The 22334-nt window shown below is 40.3% G+C and overlaps 1 pseudogene across 1 annotated transcript; it reads right to left on the bottom strand.

Annotated features, from left to right (window-relative positions):
- Positions 1–642: 642 nt before the first annotated feature.
- On the bottom strand, positions 643–18774 carry LOC113015720 (protein NLRC3-like; annotated as a pseudogene). The gene is made up of 8 exons (XR_013905145.1): positions 18593–18774; positions 11919–12032; positions 11757–11835; positions 10844–11075; positions 8654–10704; positions 4828–4980; positions 2217–2263; positions 643–2042 (listed from the first exon to the last, which is right to left on the bottom strand). The product of XR_013905145.1 is annotated as a protein NLRC3-like (transcript).
- Positions 18775–22334: the final 3560 nt, after the last annotated feature.

Here is a 22334-nt window from a genome sequence, read left to right as displayed (position 1 = left end):
CTACTGTTGTATATTACGTATTATCTTACTTGTTTTGTATTTTTTTGTTTTTTATTTGTATTTTTTGTATTTTCCTCTGATACCTGAGATGAGGTAACGCAAAAATTTCCCCGTCGTGGGATCAGCAAAGTCCCACCTAATCCCAACTAATAAATTTAGTTGGGATTAAAATAAATCAAGGCTGATCAGGCGTCAGACTGGTAATTTCAAAAACTCTATGAAATCTGAACTTGAGTGTCTTAGCAAAGGTATAAACCACATTGAATCAGTGCTACCACACATAATGACATGAAGAATGGCTTTATTTGAGTTACAAGCACAACACGTGTTTTCATTACAACAAAGGAAAGAAATTATGTTATCTTAGATAACTTACATTAACCCTTTAAAGCCTGAATCATGAAATAATTGTCAGAAAATTTTACTTTTTAAAAAATAGTGTTTATTTAACCTTCTTTTGTTTAATTTTTTAAATTAAAAAAAAAATCACATTTCCATATATGACATATTTTCTTATGTTTTTTTAATTGCTTAAAAATACATTTTGCAATTTTTTTAGGCTTTACAGGGGAAAAAATTCACACTGTTGAAAAATTCACAATGATGTTGAAATCCCCAAAACTGGCAACCCCCCCCCCCGTATGTGTCAAATATGATACACTAGGCGTTAAGGAATTAAATAAGGTCACAACCAAAAAAGCGATGTAAAAGTCTAGACACACCAACATAATTTTAGGTTCTCAGAGGCAGTGTCATGCTCATCCAATAAGAGGACTAAACATTTACTAAAAATTCATCGTTCTTTGAATGTACATTGGAGAAAGATTTTATTTGCTGATCAAACTTGAGTCTCACTGTAATATGCCGATTAGACTTTTTTTGTGGAAACTGAGCAGGTTCACAATAAAACTACAATACTGGCATCCACCAACACAAAATAGTGATTCAACAATGAATAATGTTGGGAACTAATACATTTAGGGGATCACTTAATGCCACCACAAGGAAGTTAAAGTCCAGCTATATTTCATTATTCTAAAAACAAAACACATATCACAATGAACCCTGGCTGCTCATAAAATTTGTATCCATTGGAGACTAATGTGTGAATATCTGAACAGTAAATTGATCTTTTGGGTAAGCTCAGTGACTCCTCTCTGATATCACAGTTTGTCTCATTTGCAACAAACTAACTGCAACTAAAATGAACTGAATCATCTCACCTGAGCTTAAAAGAAAAACAGCATACTGATATTCACTGTGCAGCTTTGAGAGGGAAAAGAAAAACAACACGTGGATCCTGGAAGCTTCCATCTTTGAAGGACTGAAGAAGAACTTTAAAAGGAATCATTTAGTACAGTTTAAACAATAACTGATTGAATGCACAAATCTGAAAATGTCTTTCTGAGTGAAAGAGACAGACATGTACAGACTGAACTATCTCTTCAACAGTCAGAGTGTTTCTCTAACAGGAGGAAACTCTTTACACTCAACTCAGCACAGAGTCACTGAAGCACCAGACTGACCAAACCATAACCCAAATCCAGCATAAAGAGGTTCAGTGAATGTGGTGTTGAAGGTGTGGAGGTGGATCAGAGTGTCAGAGGAGACTCTGTAGAAGGACAGAGTGCCAGCAGGACAGTCCACATACACTGCTACTCTGTTAGAGATGAAGGATGAAGAGGAAGAGGAGGAGATGGATGTGTTTTCCTTATTCTGATAAACACTGTATCCATAATCATGAGAGCAACTCAGACTCCAGGATTGATCATTCCTTCCAAACAAACAGTCATTACTGTCTCCTTTCCTTACGATTCCTCTGTAACTCACTGATATATTAACCAGTTCTCTCCATTCGACCTCCCAGTAACAGCGACCAGTCAGCTCATCTTTACATAATAGCTGAGGATACTGGTAATCAAATCTGTCTGGATGATCAGGATATGACTGATCCTCCTCCACACGTGTCACCTTCCTGTTGTTGTCAGACAGTTTGAGTTTTGTGTTCACTGTGTTTGTGTCGATTGTGAGTTGACAGGAATCTGATGGAGAAACAAACACAATCCAGCTGCAGTTATTGATCCATCATCTGTTCATTGATTGACACTTTGATGATGACTCCTGACATCAGAGATGTGAATGAGTGATGTGACAGTTTGAAGATGGTTGAATGTGTGCTGCTTTGTTTTCATGAATCACATTAAAAACACACTTACACTTCCTCAGACCTGGTGTCAACCATCGGACTCCAGCAGGCTCCACCCTGAAAGGAGGAGGGGGGTCAGACCAGCACAGTCTCTTTCAGCATGCACACATGGACATTACATCGCTCTCATAAACATACATTTAATACATACACTTGAAGAAAATGTCCCTAAAATCCTGTCCTATCATCTTCCATTGTAAAACATATTCACTAATTAATTCAAAAGGTCTCCTACCAAAATGTTTCACTCTAGAGAGGAAACTCCTACAGCAACAGTCCACATTTTTCTCCTACTGGTGTGACATGGCCAGAACACCTCACCCAGGAGGAATCCTTGTCAGATCCCCTAACCACCTCAACGAGCTCCTTTCAATGAGGAGGCTTAATGGCTCTACTCTGAGTCCCTCCCGAATAGCAAAAGTCCTCACTCTATCTCTAAGGGAGAGGCAAGCCACCCTTCAAAGAAAGCTTATTTCCACTGCCCGTATCTGTGATCTCATTCTTTGGGTCACTACCCACAGCTCGTGATGGTATTTGAGGGTAGGGACATAGACTGACCGGTAAATCCAGAGCTTTGCTTTAATGCTCAGCCCTCTCTTCACCATGATGGACCGGTACAGAGTCCAGATCACTGCAGCCGCAGCACCAATCCTTTTGTTATTCTTCTGCACCCCTGTCCTTACACTTGTGAACATGCTCTTTGTCATGGTCCTGAGTCTGATGACTCAGTGTTTTTGTTAATATTATCTTATGTTCTTGTTTATTCTGTTTAAGTCTTCTGTTAAAGATTTTCTAGATAGGTTTTGGTTCTGTACTCCCTCTGTTCCTGTTTGGTCAGTTCTGAGTCTGTGTCTCTGCATGTGTGTTGAGTTTCCTGTTTTACTTTGAAGGTCTGTGTCTTATGTCAGTGTTTTCAGTTTTACGTGCTCCTCCAGCTCATCTATGTAATCGGTGTCAGCCGTGTCTCCCAGCTGTTTCCTCTTGGTCCTATTCACCTCTTGTATTTAGTGTCTACGTCTTAACCTGCTCATCATTGTGTTGTTCCTCATTCTGCACTGTGTGTTTTGTCTGTCAGCCAGCCTGCATAGTTTATTTTTAAGTTCAGTTTAGTTATTTTGATGTCCAGCAATAAAACTGTTTGAGTGCACTTTTTCACATCCTGGAGTCTGCACTTTGGGTCCACCATTCCTGCCTCCCTCCCATGACACTCTTTCTATTTATTGTCTTGGTGAATGCTCAATCATCCAGGAAAGCATCTCCCAAAGGGTTGATTCTGTTCATTTGGACGTAGCGTTTTCAGTGGGAGAAACGTTTTGACACCCATCCAAGTGGCTTCTTCTGTCTCAGCTCCAACAGAATTAACCTTTTGGGATTGACACACATTGTTCTTTGCCCAGTGAATTTACTCTTGTTGTCTTGGTGGCTGTCTATGTTCCTCCCTCTGCTAACCCCACAGCTGCATGTGACATTATTCGCTCTGCCATAGTCCGGTTACAGACTCAGCACCCAAGTGCCTTTATATCTTTCGGTGACTTCAACTATCTTCCTCTGTTCCCCCCACTGGGTCCTGAACCTGAGTTAGCTCAGCCTCTGCTATGTGCCTATTGTGAAGAGGAAGCCTGTGACCATTAGGAGTATTAGGAGGTGGTCAAAGGAGGCCTTAGTGGCTGTTTTGAGGTGACAGAGTGGGAGACACTCTGTGAACCTCATGGTGAGGACACCAATGGGCTTACTGAGTGTATCACTGACTACATAACCTTCTGCATTGACTCCATTGTCCCAGTGGTTAGCATTGTTGCCTCACAGCGAGAAGTTCCTGAGTTCAATTCCTCCATCAGGCCTGGAGTCAGGCCGAGCAGAACAGCATGAGTGAGGTATGGTGTGGCATGAATCACTAGATTGAGGCCATCCAACAGCGTTGGAGGACAAAGTCATTGAGTCTAATTTGTTCTTCAACGGATTAGACACTGCAGTTAATGCTCACGCCCCCTACGCAACTTGTTCCCTCTTTTTCCACTTTGTACCTTAGCCTCCAGTGAAAGTCCTGACACCCTTCCCCACATTTCCCCTACACTCACAACCAGGTTAGATTTTACAACCAGTTTCTCAACCAGCAAGTGACATTGTACTTCAGAATCGGTTGTAGTTATAAGGAAATTATTTCTATTTTAGCACATAAACACAGTGTGGTAATAAGTACAAGTACACTAAAAAGATGGTGCAGAAAGCTGAGTCTCAGAAGAAAAAATCCCCACTAAAACTTGGAAGAGTTGGTCAGATTTGAACAAAATGAAATGGTTGGCAATAGAGACATGCAAGGATACCAATAGTTACACCCTCGTGCAATAAAGAGGGTGCATGTTGTATCAGAAGATCAGGCTGATACATTTATTTAATTAACTTACTTTTTCCACTAGCACAAGGAGTTTTGCAGAGGGTATAGCAAACGTGGCAGTTTGTCTTGAAAGAACAACTGTAATGTCTAGATTTTGACTTTTTTCTCTGTTTTGATTTTAATCTTGAAATATCGACTTTATTGTCAGAATGATCAATACCATTTGTTTACTTGATCTAGCCCTAATACCCCTTCATACTCCATGGCTGCACAAGTCTCTCCATACCTGAGAGTTTTCAGTTCCAGATTCTGCAGCAGCTTGACTGCCCCTCCTGGATGATTGTAGCGCAGGTCCAGCTCTTTCAGATAGGAGCAGCTAGAGCTCAGACTTGAGGCCAGAGAAGTACAACCTACTTGTGTAATCAGACAGCCAGACAGCCTGTAGAGATCATACATAACAGATGCATGCTCTTAGAGAAAAATGGTACAATTAATGCAAAGATTAAGTTGTCTCCAAAATAAAAAATAAAAATAAAAATAAAAAATAAATTTAAAAAAAAAAAAAAGGGTGAGGCTGATTAATAAAGTATAAAGTAGGGGACAGACCAGAATTGTCACCAGTTTTCCTTGGACAACTAGAACATGTTTTAATTAAAGTGAGATCTTATTGATCACATGGAGTTCTGGCGAATTTGTTTTGGATTTGCATGTGGCTTATTTAGAGTTTAATAGAGATTAATGCTAATTGTATATATGCGAGTTTAGGACAAGGTGCACAGTGGCTGCAGACTAACTTCTAATCAGAGAGAAATGCTGGGGAGGATCTTTCCCAATGAGCAAGCGCCATATCACAGCTGACTCCATTCATCTTGAGCAATGGATGTTTTAGTCTATCTCAGTTACTGGATAAAAAGGGAAAAGGTCAACAGTATGAAATCATAACATTTACCTTAGTCTTTAATTATTTTTAAACACCCCTTTTAAAAAAAAAGAAGAATTTCAAGGTGATTTTAAAAAAATGTATAAACAGGGAAGCACAGTGGTGTGGTGGTTAGCACTTTTGCCTCACAGTAAGAGTATCCTGAGTTTCACTCCACCATCTGGCCTGGGAGTTTGCATTTTCTCTTCAGGTATTCCCGCAGTGAGATTAGGATAACTTGTGATTCTAAAACGCCCATAGCTGTGACTGTGAATGGTTGTCTGTCAGACTGATTACCTGTTCAGGGTGTACCCCACCTCTCAAATTAATGGAAGAGGATGGATAGTATTAATATGGTTTCTGTGAAGTTGCTAATAACTGATCATCTGTTGCTTTTGCTTACTTCCAAACAGGCTTCTGGCACTAATGGGGTTTGTTGGGGGCGCTGTCAATGAGGAAACTATTGCTCTCCTTCCAAATCCCCTCCGTCTTGATTCAGAGTCTACTAATGTCATTTCTGAAAGAGGTATTTTAATGGACTGCCTTCAGAAACTTCATCAATTACTTTACCTCTTATTTCAACTGTTAATGATTTACACATGGTGTAGCCTAAAGCAATGAAATGCATTTAAATTCATTCAAAGGCTGATGCATGGCTTGGAACAGAAACTAAGAGACTTCTACTAAATCTGCAAAGTTTGAGAACTCAAAGTTTTTAGAGTCTGAATGTAACTAAATATATATCTGCAGATATGGTTCTAAATCATCACACATAAAAAATGCTTTGTCACTTCTAATATGTAAGCAATGGCAACTTGTGCAGAATAAACCTGTTTTCTGAAATTTGGGCCTCCTGAATATTTTTCTACTAAAACCTCCACTGATGCTAATTTTATTTTCAGATGAATAGTGTGACTTTTTTAGAAATGAGGAATGGAAAATGTGAATACAACTGTACTTTGAACTGTATTTTGTCCTCTGTTTTTTTAATGTAACTATATATGTAACTATTGTAGGAGAATGGAATCTGTTTTTCACTTATCTGTGGAGTCCAGAAGCATTTGAATAACATGAGTAACACTTGCTTTAATGAGGTAATCAGTTTGTATGATTTGAATGCATAAATGAGACTCTTGTTCAAATGAAAGCAACTAAAAAATCATATGTTGCAAGAACTTTAACATTAGTTGTATTATTAATAATTATTTTTATTATTATTATTAATAATAATAATACTTCTGAGTAGTCTTTACTAATTTAAGTGTGCATATGACATAAATATGTACAATTTAAACTTAGGTGTGAGTGAACTACACAATAAAATCCATTCTTACTAAAACCTACTAAATTTCCACTTGTTTGTTTGCAGGGTTTGGGGTTTTGCTTTGCTTTCCTTTTTTTAAGGTTTGAATATATATATTTGGTAAGGTCAACTAATTACAGTTTACAGTGTAACATGGTTACAAATCAGAGGTGGGACCAAGTCATTGTTTTGCAAGTCTCAAGTAAGTCTCAAGTCTTTATCCTCAAGTCTCAAGTCAAGTCTCAAGTAATGTCAGGCAAGTCCGAGTCGAGTCTCAAGTCACTGGTGTAAAAGTCCGAGTCAAGTCACAAGTCTGAAACTTTGAATTTCAAGTCCTTTCGAGTCTTTAAAAAAAAAACAAACGAAAAAATAATGTTGCAGTTATGCTAAATGTAAATATTAGACCATGTAATTTTAAAATCTGTGTTTTTCTCAACACATGACAAAATAGTGAACTTAGAAAATATACACAAATTGTGAAATTGCACCTCTTTAAAATGCAGCTCAATTAAACCTAGCTCCAAGAATAATTTTCACCAACAGTTCTGAGATAAGCTGCATGTTATTCTTGGATGCGGTTGTAGGACCGGCTTTAAAATCGCATGACAAAAATATCATACACATTAAAAAAACTGTATCACCAACGTAGCCTGGACAACATTTGCTAGTTAGATGAAGTCAGCTATCTCATCGTAGCATATTTATATGCATATTTATAATCATACGGTTCTTGGAGTGAGTGCACACACTCATGAAGTTTAGTAACTTCAGGTCACTGCAACAAGCCCAGGTACAGTTTACCTACAGATGGGTACAGGACCTTGAAATGCACCGTGTAGAACGAAAGACCATCGTACGTATCATAAGTTTACCAGTCTCACAAATTGTCGTCATAAATACACAATCCTTAACAGTTTATTAATAGGACCTTTGAGCTCAACGGTAATTAATTAGTAGTGGAAATAATTTCTGGTTCATTACAGAAATGTAGCAGTGACAATAATACTGTATGCTGTAATCGCACTGGACAATTAGTGATACAAAAAACCTGTTTTATCCTGTGAATAAAAGTATATGTTTTTGTCAATGTGCCATAATAACAGAAGCGAAACGCAATATTGTGTCAGGACAATTCACTATTTATGCACAATAAATAAAGGAGCATAGCGCGACAATTTCTGTTCAGCGCCAGACTTGCTTGTAACCTATATCACCAATTATGTTATGAAAATGACGTATTAACTACTAAAAAACACTGACCTTCGTGTAAATGCTTGGAGCAGACTAACCTGTGAGCTGGAGTGTTCTGGGACGTTATATTTGATCTTTGAATGGCTGCAATCCAGGCCACCCGTCGCGTCTTTGTTACTTCAGAAACATGGCTTGAACAATTTCTCTTCAACGACGTAATCCGATAACAACCGATCTCTTTACCCGTCGGCTTCCCGTGGCTGTCATGCGACCGGCTATTGCAGTTAATAATACAACGGCTTCTTGACATTTTTGTGTTTCTTTTTATCGCTGTGTAACTGATTTTAATTGAAAGCCTGCGTGCGCTAGTACCTCTTGCCACGAGTTCCCAGAATCCTTTGCGGTTCTACCCGTGAATGACGTCACATTTTCAATCTCTATATAATATGCATGTTAAATTTTATATTTGGGGTAAAATATCAAGTCTTTTCAAGTAAACCGGTTCAAGTCCAATTCAAGTCCCAAGTCATTGGTGTAAAAGTCCAAGTCAAGTCACAAGTCTTAGAACATTTTTTCAAGTCAAGTCTAAAGTCATAAAATTAATGACTCGAGTCTGACTCGAGTCCAAGTCATGTGACTCGAGTCCACACCTCTGTTACAAATACAAACCAGATTTTAAATGATTTGTAGAAATCTGACCTGAGCGTTTCCAGTGTCAAATGTAGACTTCCCAGTCCGGAAGACAATATTTTCACTCCCAAGTCTTTCAAATCATTGTTACTCAGGTCCAGCTCTCTCAGATTAGAAGACTGGAAACTGCAAACCGAGGAGAGAGCTTCACAGCTTCTCTCTGAGAGGTTACAGCTGCTCAATCTGATGGGACAATAGCAAAGTATGATATTTTTATTCTCTGTTAAAGCGATAGCAGAATTTTTCAAGAATAAAACTTATTATAACTTACAGAGCTTTACTGGAAGCTTTAACTACTGGCAGCAGCTTCAAAAGAGCTTCCTCTGAAGCAGAGTATTTCTTCAGGTCAAACACATCCAGATCTTTTTCTGATGACAGTAAGATGAAGACAAGAGCTGACCACTGAGCAGGAGACAGTTTATCAGTGGAGAGACTTCCTGATCTCAGGGACTGTTGGATCTCCTCAACTAGAGAATGATCATTCAGTTCATTTAAACAGTGGAACAGATTGATGCTTTTCTCTGCAGACAAATTCTTACTGAGCTTCTTCTTGATATGCTGGACTGTTTCCTGATTGGTCTGTGAGCAACTCCCTGTCTGTGTAAGTAGGCCTCGTAGGAGATTCTGATTTGTCTGTAGTGAAAAACCCAAGAGGAAACGAAGAAAGAGGTCTAGGTGTCCATTTAAAGTCTGCAACGCCTTATCCACAGCACTCTTGTACAAATGAGTCTCTGCAGATTTTCTTGTTTCAGAGTTCTGATAAGCTGTTTCTTGTTCTTTGAGCAGATTGACTCCGGAGTTGACGAAGGTCAGATGGACATGAAGAGCAGCGAGAAACTCCTGAACACTTAGATGAACAAAGCAGTACACTTTGTCCTGGTACAGTCCTCTCTCCTCTTTAAAGATCTCTGTGAACACTCCTGAGTACACTGAGGCAGCTTTTATATCAATGTTGCTCTCTGTCAGGTCTGATTCATAGAAAATCAGGTTTCCTTTCTGCAGTTGGTCAAAAGCCAGTTTGCCCAGAGACTCAATCATCTTCCTGCTCTCTGGACTCCAGTGTGGATCTGTCTCAGCTCCTCGATCATACTTGACCTTTTTTACTTTGACCTGAACCACCAGAAAGTGGATGTACATCTCAGTCAGGGTCTTGGGCAGCTGTCCTCTCTCTCTGGTTTTCAGCACATCCTCCAGAACTGTAGCAGTGATCCAGCAGAAGACTGGAATGTGGCACATGATGTGGAGGCTTCGTGATGTCTTGATATGGGAGATTATTTTGCTAGTCAACTTCATATCTCTAAATCTGTTCATGAAATACTCCTCCTTCTGTTGATCAGTGAATCCTATCACCTCTGTCACCATGTCAACACAGCTAGGAGGGATCTGATTTGCTGCTGCAGGTCGTGTGGTTATCCAGAGGTGAGCAGATGGGAGCAGGTTGCCCTTGATGAGGTTTGTCAGTATCATATCCACTGAGGTGGATAGTGTAGGGTCAGTTATGATCTCAGTGTTGTGGAAGTCCAGAGGAAGTCGACACTCATCCAGACCATCAAAGATGAAAACAACCCGGACATCTTCAAAGCTGCAGATTCCTGCTTCTTTGGTTTCAGTAAAGAAGTGATGAACGAGTTCTACCAAGCTGAACCTTTTCTCTTTCAGCACATTCAGCTCTCTGAAACTGAATGGAAATATGAACTGAATGTCTTGGTTGGCTTTGTCTTCAGCCCAGTCTAGAGTGAACTTCTGTGTCAACAGTGTTTTCCCAATGCCAGCCACTCCCTCTGTCAGCACTGTTCTGATTGGTTTATTTCTTCCAGGTGAGATTTTAAAGAGGTCTTCTTGTCTGATTATTTTTTCTGGTCTGTCTGGTTTCCTGGTTGCTATTTGTCTGACCTCATGTTCATTATTGACATCTGCTGTCCCTCCCTCTGTGATATGGAGCTCTGTGTAGATCTGATTCAGAGGGGTTGGGTTTCCTGCTTTAGGAATTCCCTCAAAAACAGTGCAGAGCTTCTTCTTCAGTGTAGATTTAAGTTTATGTGGGCACAGGGTGGGAAATTCTCAAAGAACACACAAAAAATATATTCTTCAGGATCATGAACTTCACAAAACCTTTCAGGCTGAGAATTAAGGAAATGTAAATCTATAAATTTCATATCATTTAACCACTGTTTTAAATCTTTAGAGAAATCCTCTTACTGTTCTGCAGACGGTCTGCCAGTTCTCCCTGCTTCATTTTCCTCAGGAAGTGCAGAATGATCTTCACAACTGCATCTCTCATGCTCCTCTTCTGCTCTTCTTCATCCTCACTTTCCAAAACCACCTCATCCTCCCCCTGACTCTCTAAGCCATCTGAGTAATCTGGGCTGAGAATCTTCTTGGTTTTCTTGATCTCATTCTTCACAAAGCTGAAAATGTTGTCCTCTAGGAGCTGGAAGAGAATTTTAAAAAAGTGCTTTGTCCATGTTTTTTTTGCCTTGCTGTAGAGTTGCTGATTTGCTACTCGGTCATGTTGAAAACAAAAACCAGAAATAACTAAAAAAAAAAAAAAGCACTTTTATTTTTACCCAACTAACTTTTTTCCCTACATTTTACTTTGTCAAAAATTGGATGTACGTGCTAATTTTAGGATGTTTGCTCATCGTAATCAGTTCTAATTTTGATTAATTTGTGTTTGTGTCATATGGAGTTGTAACAAGCATGAAATGCGATCAAATTAAAAGCCTGTACTTTGACCCTGGACCTGACCTTCCAATTAACAAGAAAACTAGGAGCCTCCAGATTATAATAGCAGTCATTACTTCTGCATAGTGCATTCAGTTGGGAGTCGTCAAAATAACAAAAAAAAAAAAAAGTGGACAGTGCAAACTTTCCATCAGCCAGTAAATGGCACAAAATAAAATAAAACAATCAATCAAATAATTGTGGCAAACATACTACTTTTTAATATTTTTTTAATTAAATGAAATGTGCTGAATACAAAATATGAAAATTACTCTATTTTATCCTTTGAAAAAATGTTAACCAGCATGATATACTGCTCTTCCAACTGCAGAATGGCGATGTCTGTGAACAGAACAGATACAAAAGTACTTCTTGTACATGTACAAACCATAAATATTGAGTCCAGATTCCTTTCTTGCTGCTGGGAAGACTGATCACTGAGAACTTCTAAACTCTCCTGGTCCACTCTGTGGAGGAATCATGGAAAAATTAGTTCACATAACAGAAAAAAACTGTTCCAACTCAGTTCCAAATTTTAGGTACACATTACCTCTCTGAGGCAGACTGTTGCTCTGTGTTGAAATTAACACCATATAACTCCTTTGACTTTTCACTGCTCAAGGATACACAGCTAGGTACAGGACAGTCTAATCTTTCAAAGCTCCTGATGGAAAAAGCGAAACAAAAACATGATTACATTATAAGTACATTTTCTATATATCAAACACAGAATCATTTTAACGGAGATGAACATAGTCTTGTTTAGAGACACATTATCCATTACATTTCACAAACCTGCTGCTTTATTGATACACTGCTGAGTTCAGGTTTAATTTTCTGTTTACGTTTTTGTCTTCTTCTAGATTTCTTTCTGTGAATAATCATGGAGCAGTGATGGGAGTGCTGAGCTTCAGTTCAACCTTCAGGAGTCTACTACAATTTTAAACCTGTGTTAATAGGCCAAGTAAAACCAGAGTTATACTAAATTTTCCTGAATACTGCAGTGTTTGCTAGTGCAGGAAGAAACAGTAAAAACATGTTTTTTGAAGAAAACTGCTCACAAGTTGAAAGTGCTTGCCAGCAACCCCCAGCCCCCCCCAAAAAAACAACAAACAAAAACAAACAAAAAACATGACATCAGATTTTTTTGTAATTTTAAATAGTTGTACAAAAAGCACCTGAGGCATTGGCTGCACGTTTGTGCATTTTTTTTTTGTGGGATTTTAGGTCAGATGTGTTAATACTGTTTGTCGAAATGACACTTAGCATCTTCACTACAGCAACATCCTAGAAAAATTCATTTTTCAAATTTAAAAAAAAACAAAACACAAACCCACACAGCTTCACATACGAACATAGAACTGTGTGTGAAAAAAAGATGAGCTGACATCAAATATGTTGGAAAATTTGTTTAGAATAACTGAGTTGCAACATTTCGAGACAGATTACCTTTCTGTAGAAGAAGGATTTTCTTTAAAATCAGGATTAAATTCCTTTGACACATCACTTTGTAAGGAAACACAGCTGGGTTCAGGTCCTTGTCCATTTTTATGTTTTTTCCCACGTTTACGTTTACGTCTTTTCCTGTGAATAATGATGAAGCAGTGATGTGAGTGCTGAGCTGTGACATGGATTAGAGTCCTGGACAGTTAGAGATGGTCATCTCACCTCTGAGCTTTGGTCTGGCTCTCATGTTCCCCACACAGAGTGGTTTTAGAGGGAGGGACTCCCTCCTCTCTGTCCTCACACTGATCCATGTTGCTGAATTCACATCCACATCAGCTCACACACACTTTCTACCTTCACCTGCAGAGGAAACACAAATCATTCATGTGCACATCAACTGAAATCCTCATTTCCATCAGCTGCTTCTTTTCTGCTTCAGCTCAGTGTCAGCTGAATGCAGTCAGACCATGAAACTGGGTCTTATGCATTTAAATTAAAGTTTATTTAAATCATTTTTTAATAAAATTAATCAACAATAAACACCCAAGGCAATTTAAGATGGATGACAAGCTGCAGGAATGATGTAGACAGTCTTTGGATTTGGTTAATAAGCTTTGAACTGTTCTTGGCTTTTTTAATGAACAGAACACATCAATGACAACTTTCCATGAAAACACATATGTATCTTCCCCAAGGACACCTTGGCATGCAGACTGGAGCAGCCAAGAATCAAACCACCACCCTTCCAATTTTTCGATGAGCTGCTGTACCTCCTGAGCCACAGCCACCCCAATTTGACAACATATATCCTAACACTCGTGTCTGACTGTCAGTCAGTGTCAGACTGAAATATTTAAGTTAACAGTAGATGAAAAAGTATGGAACTTTGACTTTATACAGTGGAACCCTGACTTACGAATACCCCATTTAATGAAAAATTCAAGTTACGGCAATATTTCTGCCCATATTACGGCAAAATGCCCGCGTAACGAAATCTGCTGGCTCTGATTGGCTGAGCTCACAATGCCTTCCGAATCATGCGACAACCCCCTTGGCTTTTGTACTTGGCTTCGCTGTTCCACTTGAACTACGTATTGTTGTTGCAGTTAGCAAATAGCCTATAGACTATCGTTCACTCAAAAGGCGCGATGGGTGCTTCGACTTACAAAAATTTTCGAATTACGAAAGACCCTCGGGAACGAATTAATTTCTTAAGTCGGGGTTCCACTGTACTTAATACTGTACTTAATACTGACAGCTTAATAGTGTCAGTATCAGAACTCCAACACTGGGTTTTAAATAGTTTTAATGCTTTTATTTCAATATTTGCTGCTGATGGCTTCCATTTTAAAATAGAAGATAAAACATATTTGTCATTATTCTGGGTTTTTGACAAATGTGTTTTCTATGTTTGGACTTTTTAATTCTTATTTAATATTCTGAGTTTGAGACGTGAGGTGTTCCAGGATTTGATTTGAATTATACTTTCAATTCTTTTGTGTCTAGTCTTCTACTCCAAATATCCTGTTTAATTTCAACTTTGTTTAGTATTTCTATTCTCAAGTCTTCTTAGTTTTTTCCCCAAAGTTGGTTTAGTTTGCTTTTTGTGTCTCTTGTTCCTGATATCATACCTCCCCTTTGTTCCCTGTACCCTCTTGTCAAGTCAGTTCTGTGTTTGTTTACCTTCCTGTTGTATCAACTCTGCGTTTTTATTTTGTTTTGTCGTGTTTTATTTTGGTGGTCTACAGTTTTTGTGCTTTGTATTTAGCTCTACTTCCCCTCTCTCACCACCTGTAGTTAGTTTCAGCTGCTCTCTCTTCAGTTTGTTCCCTCGTCCTTTCCATGTTCTACCTCATAGCTGTGTCTCCCAGTTAGTTTTGGTTTCTGATCTGATATTATGTTGTGCTTTGGTAAAAGTGAAGCAATAAAGCTGCTTTTAAATATATTTCTTATTTTTGGGTCCAACTCCTGCCTGCCACACAGCTGACCTCCACAATATTTCACGAGGGGAAAAAACTGCTCCAGGAATTAATGTTGCTGCCCAGACGACACTAAACTGGGAATGAACAATGTAACTGTGGTTGTGAAGGAGTAACTACAGTGGGGTAATAAAATGGAAAAGATAAAGTGATAATAGGGAACAGGCACTTTTTAAATGACACCAAAGTTCATGTAACTGTACAAGACCAGCCCCATATGTTAAAGCGATGTTAAACTAATTTGTTTTCAGAGAAATTATATTATTAATAAAAAGCAAATAAGCTGGACTGCCGAATGGTCAGTGTGTGTTGATGTGTACATTTGATTACATTTTTGTGTTCACCTTATTACCCCACTATTTTTTTTTATATAGTATTATTACTGAGATGTAATATAGAGTTATACTGGATCAGCTTTTTGGTTTTGAGTCTTTATCCAAATGAGTCTTCATCTGTTCTCCACATAAATGAAACTTTGCTTTGTGATGAAAAGGAACTCTTAAAAACTCTAATGAGTCAGATTTCTACTCACTCAGCTATTTCCCGTGAACTTCACTCTGCAGCTCTCTGGACAGAAAAAAAGAAATTCCTCTGAATCATCTCTGTCATCAGTCCTCTATGTGTGAGGGCTGTCGTCATATTAAACATTTGAAACCATGAAAGAGTCTTAAGCTCGAGCTCACAGGTCAAAAGTCAGCTGTTCCACCTTAATATGATGCTTTCATCTCATAAATGATTAATCTGTAATAACCTCATGCTCTGACTCTGACATCCTGAACAAAACATGATAACAGTCTACTATGTTATAATATACAGTCTATATGAATTCTATATAGTCTGTAGTGATTTACAGTCTATAATAGACACACAGAACGTGACAACAGAACATGGAATGGGTGTTCTGGTGGATCAAATTAATTGACTGACACTATTTATTTCAAAGAGTTTGGACATTTAAAAAATTTGAAAAATGCTGAAACATATTTCATGAAGGAAAGATGATGATAAATGTTTCACAAACTGGAAATAATAATGGACTATGATCCTCCATAAAACAACATGCACATCAAAATCAAACTGCAATCCACCACCTGAACCAGTGTCTCATATCACATCTCCAGTTTTATAGTTTGCCTATGAGCCTGTTCAGAGTCCAAGTAAACATCTCATCACAGTCAAACTGCTCTTTTAAAGAGGATCAACTAATGAACTCCAGGAAGCTCTGATAAGTATGCTCAATAATAAGGCTCCAGGTCCAGACGGTTTTCTAACAGATTTTTACAAAGAATTCTGGACAATTCTGCCACCAGTTTTTCACAGGATGTTGCAGGAAATCAAAGAAAATGGTAGACTACCACCAAATATGAACTCTGCAAATATCAGTCTCTTACAAAAACCAGGCAAAGACCCTGTATTTCCTTCAAGCTATCGTCCAATATCCCTTATTAATGTAGACCTTAAAATAATCTGCAAAGCTCTCTCAAAAAGATTAGAGAAAATAACCCCCCTTTTAATTCATCCTGACCAAACTGGTTTTATAAAAGGTAGGCACTCATCAACAAACACACGTAGATTACTTAATTTAATAGACTACTCATGCAGTAAAAACACTGAAACCATAATATCTTCTTTAGATGCAGAAAAAGCATTTGACAGAGTTAACTGGAAATTTCTATTTGCAACTTTACATAAATTTGGTTTTGGACCCTCTTTCATAAACTGGTTAAAAATATTATATAACTCCCCAACAGCTTGTGTCAGAACAAATGACCAAACATCCTCCAGCTTCTCTCTTCTGAGGGGCACCAGACAGGGATGCCCACTCTCCCCTTCACTGTTTGCAATTTTTATCGAGCCACTAGCAGCAGCAATTAGACAGGCTACAACAATTAAGGGCATAAAATGCAAGAACGTGGAACATAAAATCAGCCTTTATGCAGATGATGTGTTACTTTTTCTCCAAAACTCACAAACCAATATCTCTGGGGTAATTGCATTGATAAATTCTTTCTCAAGTGTCTCAGATTATTCAATTAACTGGTCGAAATCAACAGTTCTACCGATTAATTGCTCCTTCCATAATTCTTCTCCTTCCCCACTGCAATGTGGAAATATAAAATATTTAGGTATTAATGTCTCTCCTAAACTTTCAGAATTAACTAAATTAAACCACATCCCACTTTTAAAGACTGTAGAAGGCGACCTGGCTAGATGGAAATCTTTACCCATTTCACTCATGGGAATAAAAATGATGGTCTTGCCAAAAATAAACTATTTATTTTCAATGATCCCAAATAAGCCATCACAAGATTGGTTCAGATCTCTAGACTCGTATATTTCTAAATTCCTTTGGAAAGATAAATCCTCACGTATCAGCTTAAAAACACTACAAAGGACCAAGGATAAAGGAGGATTAGATCTGCCTAACTTTAATCACTATTTTTTAGCCAACAGGCTTCAGTTTATCTCTAGATGGTTTAAACATACCCTCTTAGATGAACCTTGGATAGATGTAGAACAGGCACTATGTAATAACCTAGAAATTTCAGACCTACCATTTATCAGTTCAAACATCAAACGACATGAATGCTTTAAAAGCATCAACATCAGCTCTTCTCTGACAGCATGGTGGGAATTTCTAAAAATGACAGAGTCTTCATTAATCCCATGCAAACGTACACCTATCTGGAACAATCCGGACATATTACAAAACAATAATATGATAAACTTTCCTGATTGGAGTTGCAAAGGAATTAAATACTTGGAACATATGTTGGAAGGAACAGACTTTATTTCGTTTGACAGACTAGTTACACAATATGGGATCAACAAGAAACGATTTTTGGAATATCAACAAATTAAATCCATAGTAAAAAAGAAATTTAATCCCAGTGAAGCTGAATTACAAACACCACCAAGTGTGGTACAATTTTTTAGTCTAAAACCCCCCAAATTATTGTCTAAAATATACAGAACACTTTCTAAAATAGATGAATCAATATCCCTTCCTATTGCAAAATGGGAAGCAGATTTATCAGTCAACTTAGACCCAAACCTTTGGTCTCAGATATGCTTAAAAACCTTTCAATGGATCAGAAATCCCAGTTTGCAATTAATACAATACAAAATATTACACAGAGTGCACTATACTGGTCATCGGATGTTCAAGATGGGCTATACGCCTTCTGACAACTGCTCACACTGCATAGCAAATACACCGGACAATTACATCCACGCTCTTTGGTTCTGTCCACCAGTTCAGAAATTTTGGCGTGAGATATGTGAAGACTTATCAAAGTGTCTGAAATGTAACATTCCAGCCTCCCCTTTAGTATGCTTGCTGGGCAACTTGGATGAGGTCACTGCAGAAATAAAAACAGCCCACATTGTTTTTACGGCCCTATGCATTGCCAAGAAAATGGTCCTCATTAACTGGAAAAATAAAAATAATCTTAATTCTAACCAATATAAAAACCATCTAATAGATCACATTAGTCTTGATACAACCTCTGCCATCACATTTGATCAATCCCTTTGGGCTCCTTTGATCGGCTTCATCACCTAGTGGGGGTGGGGGGCCATGGTTTGGTCCTGCCTTCGCTATTGTGGTTGATATGGGGGTAGGGACGGCCTTAGGGAGTCCGGGGAGTCCCTAGGGACGTTTCCCTAGAGGGTCTAACCTGGGGGATGTGGCCATGACCTGGTTAGGGGCTCTGGGGGCTCTTAGATGGTGTTTTCCTTGTGGCTGCATACAGCGGAGATGGGGGAGGGTCTGTGCTGGCGGACGTTGGTTACTGGCCTGGCTGCCCCTGGGAGGGTCCGGGACGGGCGTGGAGGCTTGGGGGTCTGGGGGTGCTCCGCCCCCTGGTCTGGGGTGCTGGCCGGGCCTTGGGTGCTTGGGTCCTGGCTGTTGTGTCGCCGGAGCAGTGGGCGGGTGGGTGAAGGGGGGCTCAGCCCCAGTGCAGGGGATCTCTGGTGCATCGGCCCAACTAGGGGGCTCTCTAACTGGTGGGGAGGTTGTTATATCTTTGCAGGTGGTCTCCTCTCTACAGGAGCTCACTCTGCAGGTGGGGGGAGAGATATAGGAGAGGTGGAGAATGAACTCAACCTGGGTGTCTATTGTCTTGTGTAGTTTGGGAGATGATTGGATGATGGGGTGGGTGCAGTTTTCTCTGGGGTGGAGTCAGGTGGGCTACCCCGGACTCTGTGGGGCTGGGTGGTGCTGCTGCTGCGGGCCCCGGTCCGGATGGGCCTGGGCCCCCTTGCCCTGGTGGGTTCCAGAGTGTGGGGGTGCCTACTGGGGTCAGCGTGGGAGCTGGCCCCAGGGAGGGGCCATTTGCCCCTCCCTTTCTTCCCTCCCCATCCTCAGCTGCCTCCCTATTCCCGCTCTACCACACCCACCCACACACACAGGGCTTTGGGTGCAGGTATGTCACCAGGGTGCAGGGGAGGCACTCCCCCTCTGTCCCCTTCTGGCCGCCTGTGCCTCAATTTTATTCTGCAACCTAGACATCCACATTACTCACACTCTCACATAACACATACATATAGGGCCTTGGGGGTGGGCACGTTTTACAGCATCCAGAGGATGGTCGGTGTACTCCAACCCACCTCTGGCGCTGGTGCCCTACCCTCAATTTTAAATGCATTTAGACACTAAGGGTTTTCGGGAGGAGCCGTGCTGCTCTCTGAGAGGAAGCTAGTACCATGCTCTCCTGAGTTTTAAATGCACTTTAGAACAGCACACAGCAACACTACATATGAGCGGGCGTAGGGAAGTTTGAGGTCTTCACTCACCCCGGTTTTGTTAGCCGTCAGGGCTGGGGGGCTGGGAGGAGGTGCTGGCCGTCAGACTGGGGTCTGGGATGCGGGGCCTCCCTGCTACTGCAGATAAGGAGGTGGTCCGCTTGCCTCCACCCCAGAGAGAAGGGTTACATCTCCTGGGTCTAGGTGCGGCTTGCCCCTCTGAGGGCGGGGGTACCTGGACCTGGGATATAGAGTATGTTTGGGGAGTGCGACTGTCTATGCAGTGTCTATTTATGTCTGTCTACACGTTGGGTGAGTGCCGAGTATTTGGTCGTGCATATGGGGTGGGAATGCACGTTTGTGTCCGCGTGTGCCTGTTCGTCTGTGTCTATATGTCAGGTTGGGTCTTAGACTCAACCTCTCTGGGTACATCTCAGGCCTTCTAAAGTACGGAGGTCTATCTCCCCTCACCACACTCCCTGCCGGTGGCTGATGCCCTCAGACGTTGGTGTGTTGGTGGTCCTTGTCGTCTGGGGCTGGGCGCTCATGTATGTACCGGCTCACTCCTGGTGGCCAATTGGCGGGGCCGGGCGCCTGCGGCCCGGCTGGGCTCCTTCCGGGGGGTGGGATGCCCTCAGGCCTCTGGCCTCTGGGCCTGAAGCTCGGTCCTCTCTGGCACAGCTGGCTGCCGGCAGAGCCTGCGGGCACGCCACTGCAACCCCCTCTGGTCTCTGCTCCGTAGCTGCGGGGTGACCTCTCATTTGGGGCTCTACTCAGCTCTTCCCAGGAGGGTGGCACGGTTCCCCCCCCCCCCCCCCCCCCTTTGGTGGTCCTCCTCGGGTCCTTGTACTCTGGGGCCTCTGGATTTCTGGGGCCTGGATCTCCTCCATATCTGCTTCATACCCTGGTGGACGGGGCTATGGCTCCCCACACTCCCTAGCAGATCGTTACATGGAGAAACCTTTGGAATACAAGCATGCTGATCCACACAGGTGCACACAGGTGTACACACGGGTGTTCACAGACGCGGACTACACCTTTCTTGGCTGCTGCCTCAAAGCACATTGTGCGCTGTCCATCTTGCGTGCTGCACAATATCGTTTATTATTTAGTATCTACTGTTATCTACTGCTAGCTAGTTTATTGTGATGGTGCTGTTTTTTTTTATTATGTTGCTCTTTGTTGTTTGTTTTCTCTTCTGTTTTTTTTTCTCCATACAGGTGATCCAGGTGTTTTGTTTGTTTGTTTGTTTTTTCTTTCTTCCCCCCCTTCTCACCGTCTCTTCTCCCCTTTGGCTTTCTTTCTCTCCCTCTCTTTCTTTCATTCTTTCTCCCTGTCCTATCCCTCAGTCATGTCTGTCACGTTTGTAGCAACCGAAAATAAAATAAATTCATAATTATAATAAAGGTCAATCAAATGGACCAATATGGCAAGGCAACCCGTTCTCACTCCCAAAGCGTAACATTTTACGCTAGGTGACAAATCGTCACCATATTACCTTTTCGGCTATCCACCACGTTCCTAAATGACGACGACCTTATTGTTGGAGGAACTTTGTGGTTTGATTTCCAAGACTTCAAAGATTAAATAAATCTCTACATAAACACGTTAACAAAACCTCAGATAATCAATTAATCAAACTTCTGTTCTAAAACTCCACTTTCACAACAAAAATGGGGGCTGCAGATGATACTGTGGTTTTATCAGAGAGACACAGCAATCAATAATCCTGAATTAACATCTATGGCAGATTTCTATGAAAATAATGGTGGTATGAATGGAGCCTCCAGGGGAGAATAAAACTTCACACTGTGGCAGTGAGCTGAGTTTTTAAATCGTTTTTGAAAAATTTATATATATTATTATTTACTTATAACTTATTATTATTTATTTATTTAATGCAATTTGCTCATGATCATGCAGATTTTGTGGTTATTGAAACAGAAGTTTATTTGGATGAGAATAATAAATAAGTTTTCACTAACAGAACAGAAAAATCATTCATTAAACTTTATTGATCCCAAAGGTTGTCCCAAGTTTTATCATTACCCCTATTATCACAAATTATCAGCAGTGAGTGAGACAGGCTACTTAATTTTACCTTGTATTTATTACTGATTTTCTCTCTATGCTTCTCCACACATCACATGTCACATATGTGATCATTCACACTACCTGGTCTCCCTTACAATCTGTTGGTATTTTATGTCTTGTTTGTAGGCACCATAGAACTGGTGTAGCTCGTATCAGTGGAACTGCAACTGATTATGTAGCTGTGAGGGACCAACTACAGCAGAACTACAGTGAATCCCTCAAAGCCTCCATAAATCCATTCTGCAGCATAACTGGAGACTGAGAGCAGCACTTGAGGGAACCAGCAGATGGAGCTCACCGATCGATGTTAAATATTATCCACGAATTATGGAGAATATTTAACAAATTAACATGAACCTTGATGCCCATAAAAAAACTTGAGTATCAGTCAGACTGGAGTCCAGCATCTAAACCAGGTTCTCAAATCAGAGCTCGTTTTATAGTTTGATTATGAGCCTGTTCAAAGTTCACAAGAAAACTGAGTTTTACGAAACGTCACATTACAGTCTGATCTCCTCTGCTAAGGGGGACCAAACAGTGGCAGATGTGACATAAAATGCAGAATGAAAAACATTTAATGAAGCTGGTAACAACCTGCAGCCGTCTGAAGACACTGACACAGACTGTTCGTCTGAAGAGAAGAAAGTAAAGCAAATATCTACTTGTGGATGTTGTCAAGTTTATTATTCAAGTCACATTAT

This window comes from Astatotilapia calliptera, chromosome 23 (assembly GCF_964374335.1).
Source record: "Astatotilapia calliptera chromosome 23, fAstCal68.1, whole genome shotgun sequence".
Taxonomy (NCBI): domain Eukaryota; kingdom Metazoa; phylum Chordata; class Actinopteri; order Cichliformes; family Cichlidae; genus Astatotilapia; species Astatotilapia calliptera.
Note: the sequence above shows the minus strand (reverse complement) of the source record. Positions and strands in the feature narration are given on the sequence as shown.